The sequence below is a fragment of the Gymnoscopelus microlampas genome (assembly GCF_963454915.1).
Source record: "Gymnoscopelus microlampas genome assembly, chromosome: 9".
In the NCBI taxonomy this organism is placed as follows: domain Eukaryota; kingdom Metazoa; phylum Chordata; class Actinopteri; order Myctophiformes; family Myctophidae; genus Gymnoscopelus; species Gymnoscopelus microlampas.
Window position 1 is genome coordinate 43539688 of NC_139946.1, and position 7050 is coordinate 43546737.

At 41.4% G+C, this 7050-nt stretch overlaps 1 pseudogene across 1 annotated transcript; it reads right to left on the bottom strand.

Moving 5' to 3' along the window:
* Positions 1–2048: 2048 nt before the first annotated feature.
* Positions 2049–2460, bottom strand: LOC311051542 (DNA-directed RNA polymerase II subunit RPB4-like; annotated as a pseudogene). Its single transcript has one exon. The product of its transcript is annotated as a DNA-directed RNA polymerase II subunit RPB4-like (transcript).
* Positions 2461–7050: the final 4590 nt, after the last annotated feature.

The following is a 7050-nucleotide window of genomic DNA, read 5'->3' on the forward strand; positions in this document are numbered from 1 at the left end:
ATACATATACAGAGATTCTGTGCATTTATTATATGGCCGCGGACACCCCATATGAACATATTTTGTGCCAGGGACCCCAGAAGAGAAGACTTGTTGTCATGTTGTCACGTTGTCACATAGCAGATGTACAAGCTTGCAGCGCGGGGACAAAGTCACGCGCTGTGAACTTGTATATCTGCTATTTTTAAAAACCTCTGTTCCAAACTAATGTTTTAAATCCTAAGAGTTTTCTGAAAAACGTCCAGTATGATATATACTGTAGCTGTAAAACTGATAATCGGCTGACTCGTTAACCAGATCCGAAAGCCACTGTGAGAATATGCTTTAGGCTGTGGGAATCAACCATTGCTGGATTCTCTTCGATGCTTATCTCTCTATGAGTAGTTGCCTCCATCAGGTAAATCTAAATGTTTCCGAACTCAACTGATGGCCATTCTTTAGGATTATTCTCCAGACATCGGCAGGCAGTCTTTATGGACTTTCTGTTTACACAGCCTTAGTCAGGGCCGTGTGAACACGCTAGGTTAGCGCTAGCGCTTGCGGTTTTTGGGTGTTTTTTTTTTTACTTTAATTTGGTTAATTCGGTTCCAGAACACATATTGCACTAAATCCCCCCCAAATAATGACCAACAACAACAGGCACATTATGCAAAAATGTTTCTAATATTCTTTTTATAATGTCTTATAAATATTTTTTTTATAATGCTTTTTAATTATCTTTTTTAATTTGAGCTAATCAGCTGATGAGCCAATCAAATCCAAATGTTTATTTCCTGACGTTTGTAGTCAGCTGAGCATAATTATAAATAACTAGAGTTTCGGGGGGCTACGCCCCCCTCAACCCCAGCCGCGCACGGGGCCCAGCGTGGGTGTGTGTATATTGGGGTACCCAAATCGCCGGAGTGAAAGTGTCCAAAAGGGAAAAAAAAAAAAAAAAAAAAATGTTAATAGTGATTGTTACTTTGGTGGCCGACCCCTGTGAGTGTTGGGACCCCCGGGGACCCCCCTGGAACATGGCGGACCCCTTCGGCAGTTTTTTTTTTTTTCATGCACGGTTTGCTTGTTTCTGTCGCTTGTTTTTTAAAACCTGGCAGCAAACTTGGCAACCCGACTGACATCACTGACCTATCCTTGGTATTTGTACTTCCGGGTTGCATAATGATGACATCACTGTCGAGTCCTGTGGTGTCATGAACCTAGGCAGGTTTGTTTACCACATTACCGTGGGCAGCGTGCTGTGCTGTGGCTGTTTGTTTTTGTGTTTGGGATGAACATGGCACGTGAAGGACGGACATATTGTGATCGAGACATGAGTGAAGTGAAAGTAACGGCCTGGGTGGAACAAAGGAGGTACGTAAGAAGGGGGGGGGGGTTGAAGCAAAGGAGCTGTGTGTGTGCTGTTGTGGAGGACATGGGCAGAGTGCAATGGCGGCCGCTCGTGTTGTTTCGGCGAAACCCGTCGCCGTGCGGTGTCGGTGGTGTGCACGGTAAACGGTAAGCTGCCTCCCCTTCCGTTTTGTCCGACATTTGGTGAGTAGAATTAATTATGTTGCGCGGTGGAAAAGGTGTAGTGAGCAATGAGATGTCCCCTACGCGACGCGTAAATTCAGCGCGGCCGCCGTGGCGAGTCAGTTGGCGACATGTGGTCTGGCGGTGCGTTGTTTATTCGATAACAGAGCTGTGGGGTGTCGCACCTAGGGTGCGGAAGTCGCTCGCCATTTATATAGTTAGATAAAGATAACCACAAAATAACGACTTCAGACGTTATTTTCAAAATAACGACTTCAGACGTTTCTAGTACATTTTTTTCTATAGAACCTTTTGACACCAGAGGGTTCTGAAACCCCAGCAGCTCTCAGTGGATTCATATTTTCATTCCAACCAAACTTTTCTTTCAGCTACGGTGATGCCACGCATCGTGTCACTAATAAATCATCCGCCATCTTGTTGTAGATGCATACTGGTAGTGTGCTCTGGTTGACCTCGTCCATCAGTACTGGAAGCTCCTGTTGGCTTGCAGTTGGTCCAGAATGTTCTGCAGCTGCTGGTCATCGAAGCGTCCCTCTAAACTGTCCATCGTCGGCCTCGTCGGCCGCTCGAGGACAGAGGTTGGCCAGCGTGGCCAGCTCCGCCTTCTTCAGCAGCTTGTTGTGCTGCAGCAGCAGCGTGCGCACGCCGTGGAGGCGCTCTCTGCTCTGGAAGCACGAGATGCGTGCGTAGTTCGCCAAACGCGTAGTTCAGCGTCTTCAACACCTCTGTCAGCGCGTCCTGTACGCCCTCGGCGCCGCTACTCTCGTTCTGCCGCCTACGATGCTCCGGCAGCATGTGAACCTCCGAGTTCAGCAGCGTCTCGGCGTTCTCCAACTCTCTGGGAAACGCCAAGTGTGACGCTTCCACCTCTGCGTCGCCCGCGTGCTGCGGAGCCGTGGCGCTTCCTGAAGACATCTGACCTGAAGACATCTGAATCAATCTCTCAATCTGTCTCCGTCTACTCTCTCGTCTCTCTAACTATGTCGTTCTCTCTTCTCTCTGCCAAAGTCTAAAGGCTGACTGACTGGTGATCTTGTCTTTCTAAAATAGTTTACTATGTGAGTGTCTCCGTCTCTCTGATATCTCTCTCTGAGTTGCTGCTGGAACTGCCCTCAACCAAGGCTGGTCGAGCCTTTATATACTGTTGGCTGTGGCATTAATGTCCCTATGGTGATGCCAGGTAGTGTCAGACATCTCCGTATATGGATCGTTCTATGTCGGTTATGCCCAAATATGGGACTATGACGTCAGTCCTGGACGTGACGGTTATCTCCATATATGGAGTTCTGTGAGGGGTTCGCTTATGTCAGATCTATGGTACAGTACGTTTAGGAATCTGCCTTTCTAGAGATTCTATGCTGTCAGACTTCGTAGGTCGATTGTCTCCATTTATGGGGATCTCCATATATAGTGCTGGCAAATATGCCCTGAATGTTTTTTACATAGCTAAAATCTAAAATGACACAGATCCTTTCCCGGCTTTAATGGGTAAATTGCTTTATTTGTAGAGGTTGTGGTTGTCATGCTTGTGTGTGCAGTTTGTCATTAAATGCTGCTGAATTTACCCGAACAACTGAGTCAACGTTAGCTTCACAGAACTGTGTGGTTAATAATTTATGTACATTCCAATTTATGTAAATCAGCATTTTCTCCAGGGACTATTTTTGGCTTGACATTTCCAATCAATGTGTGCTTAAAAATGCATTAAAATGCAGCAATAATGTGTACTTTGACAAAAAAATAAATTCATAAATAAATAACGGCACAATAACATGCACTGTGTTGGATTACCTATTTCAACAAATTCTCTGCTCTGAATCGTATTTCAAACTTCCTCGGCGAACAAACAAACCATGTATGTTTTGTAATTATGGTTTAAAGGGATAGTTCACCCAAAAGAAAACTATTTTTTCTATCAATCATTAGTCACCCCATGGAGAATTGAGTTCATGGATATTTGTTTTTGTTTTTTTCCGCATTCCTAAGCCTTTAATTTGATGACCAGCGGACCGGTTGGCAGCGGTTCCGGTAGCAGACACAAAGGAGACTCTTTGTGTCTCCTACCGGAGGCACTGCCGGTCAACAAATTACTGGCTTAGGAATGCGACAAAAATAGAAAAATATTCATGAATTCAAGTCTCCATGGTGACTAATCGATAGGGGAAAAAAAGTCATTTTGGGTGAACTATCCCTTTAACGTGAGTCTTAGTCATTCAACAAGATAAACATGCCAGACATGGTCCTTTATTGACCGGCGTCCCCCAGGGCTCTACTATAGGCCCCCTGCGTTTTCTCTCTCCCTCAAATCTCTTCACAGTAAATAGCCAATCTCCAAGCTCACAATGTGCCACGTTGCAACACTTTGTGAGCTTGTAGATTTGCCTTTTTCTTTCGCAGAATGTTCGCCTATGAAGACATGCCCATAGTCTAAAGTTTCAAAGTGTTATTTTGTAGTGTAGTGACAGCACTAGTGATGCCTTAGTTTGTAGACATTAGTGTTCTGGGGCTTCAATGTGATATAATACCATGGGGTCCAGTAGTCTGACCTCATGATAGACATTACATATTCATCCGTCTATTATCCCACACATAGGCTACTATGAAGGCAGCCAATTTCCTCTAGAGGTCTTTTAACCCATTGAGACCAGGAACGCATCTGTGTCATTTTTTTATTTCTTTGGGCTATTCAAAAATAGCAGATCTACAAGCTCATAGCGCGGCACCGAGTGCCGCGCTATGAGCTTGTAGATTTGCTATTTTTGACAAATCTTGAAGTGCAAATCTTTGAATGTATATTTTTTAAAGTGAACATTTCTAACTCAAATCTTTGCTTCTGGGGGATTCTACAAATGTCTTCTAAATTCTAACAGTTTTTTGAGAAAAACTTATGTTGCTTTAATATCAATGGTTCTTTTTTTTTCATGTCAAGGACCCCCCAAAATTATATGTATTTGGCCGCGGACCCCCATCTCAAAATATGTTGTTCTAGGGACCCCCCAGAAGCAAAGATTTGAGTTAAAACCGTTTTGCTTTAAAAAAAAAATATATATATATATATATATATATATATATATATATATATTCAATGAATTGCAAAACTTTTCACGATTTTTCAAAAACATTTTGAATAGCCAAAAAAATCTTAAAATGACACAGATGCGTTCCCGGTCTTAATGGTTTAAAATGTACTGAATAAAAATGTTTTCTTCAATCAAATGGTTTGCCAAGATGATCCCTTGTGTTTTGATGGCAGAAAAAGAGAACAAAATTTGAATTTTCCCTGTAGCAATGGAATGGAAAAGTATTCACTGGTATGTGTGTGCAGTGGGACTTGTGCTGTCAGCCCTGGTATCAAAAGAGAAGGGTCATCCGCGGATGCTGCAATCACAGAGCGGCGACAAAGTTACAAATTGGCCACGCGTGGCCAGACACGCTGCTGTCGAGTCACCGTCCAAGTGTTGCTCATGCCACACTGCGTAAATGAAAAAGTGTTAAATACTACAGGGAACTGGTAAACACTATTTTTTTATTTTTTTTCATTTATGGAACGGAACAAGATGGGGACCAGTGGTGGAAGAAGTACTCATGATATTTTACTTAAGTAAAAGTAGCAATACCATAATATAAGAATACTCTGTTACAAGTAAAAAGCCTGTGTTCAAAATGTTACTTGGGTAAAAGTACAAAAGTATTGACATCAAAATGTAGGCTACTTAAAGTACCAAAAGCAAAAGTACTGAAATGTTTGAAAAGAGCAGATCTACAAGCTCACAACGCATCGCATCGCGACGCGTTGTGAGCTTGTAGATCTGCTATTTTCAAATAGCCTATGTATAAAATAGGGCTAAAGTGGTTAATGTATGTGTTATATCATACTTTATATCTGAAAAGTAACTAGTAACTTAACTTTTCCAATAATTGTAGTGGAGTAAAAGAACAATATTTGCCTCTGAGATGTAGTGGAGTAGAAGTAAAAGTATTGAAAATGGGATATTATCCAGTAAAGTAAAGATTCCTCAAAAGTGTAAGTACAGTACTTGAGTAAATGTGCTTATAGTATATACACCACTGATGGGGACTGCAAAATGTAATACAAGTACAGTAGCACAATATACAAAAATTCCAAAGAAAAAAAGAAACAAGAATACCTGCAATCCCTCCCACCCTTATACTGTTCAGTGATATAACATAACATAGCCAAGTGAAATGTTGCAATGGAAAAGAAAAGGACACTTAAATAGTTCTGAATTCCCATAGACGTGTTTAATATCACGTCAAATAAGAACTGTGTTCCAAAAATAAACAAATTATCCCGGCGGTTTGACTCTTATGGATATGAACCATCAACTGACGGTGAGAAAACGCTAATGTTACTTCCAACAAATTAGTTACATTTTCGCCAGAAACAGGCTCTATCAGATATGAGTGACTGACTATCATAAACGATACAGAGCCACCTCCCTGACAATATCACAGAGACAGTTTGTTTATTTTTGGACCACAATTCTTATATGAGACGATTCTATGATGACTCAATGTTATTCTCCATAGCGAAATTACTTTACGAACCAGGGGATGGACGAGTGACGTCAGGACTTCTGTACTCTACAGTATATATTAAAGATAATAGTAGACAGTCGGCCACACTAATGGTGTCCTGTCCATCAAGTGTTACTATTCAAGTAACGAACAAGGGGCAGGCAGCCGAACCTTATCAAATTGTTACCTTATTCTTTGGAGGTGAAGAACTAGTCATTTCATTGAGCCACCATCTAAATGCATTAGACCCTCTTTCTTTTTCCAATGTGTCAAAATAATCATTTTAGCAGCGATCACAGAAGCTGCCGCTGTGCTCCCTTTCGACAGAGAAATGGAATCTGATTCCCAGAATAGTTAGAACAGGATTGGAATCAATATGAATACTCAAAATATGTGAGAATGTCTCAGAAACAAAAACACATTGATTGATGTTTCACAGCAGGGGTGGGCAACTTTGATGATGGGCAGGGCCACTATATTTTCACACTCACTCCAGAGGCTCCACATTGCATATACTCAGTCGGGCAGACACACCTTATCTCCGTATTGTAACTTTTTTTCGTAAATTAATGTCGTACTTCGCCATTCTATGTCACACAAAAGTAGCAAAAATAGTCGATCCACAAGCTCAAAACCCATCGCACTGTGACGCATTTTGAGCTTGTAGATCTGCTATCTTTTTTTTTTCTATTTTTTTATTAGAATCCTGAAAAGATACATTTTTATTTCATTTCAAATGCATTTAGTTATACTTATGTTAACTACGCATCGCAACGCATGAACAATCTACAAAGTAACTAGTAACTAGTGTTCAAATAATTGTAGTGGAGTCAAAGTACAATATTTGCCTCCGAGATGTACTGGAATAGAAGTAAAGGTATTGGAAATTGGAAATACTCCAGTAAAGTAAAAAATCCTCAAAAGTGTAAGTACAACAGTGCTTGAGTAAATGTACTTAGTTACTTTCCACCACTGGAAAAT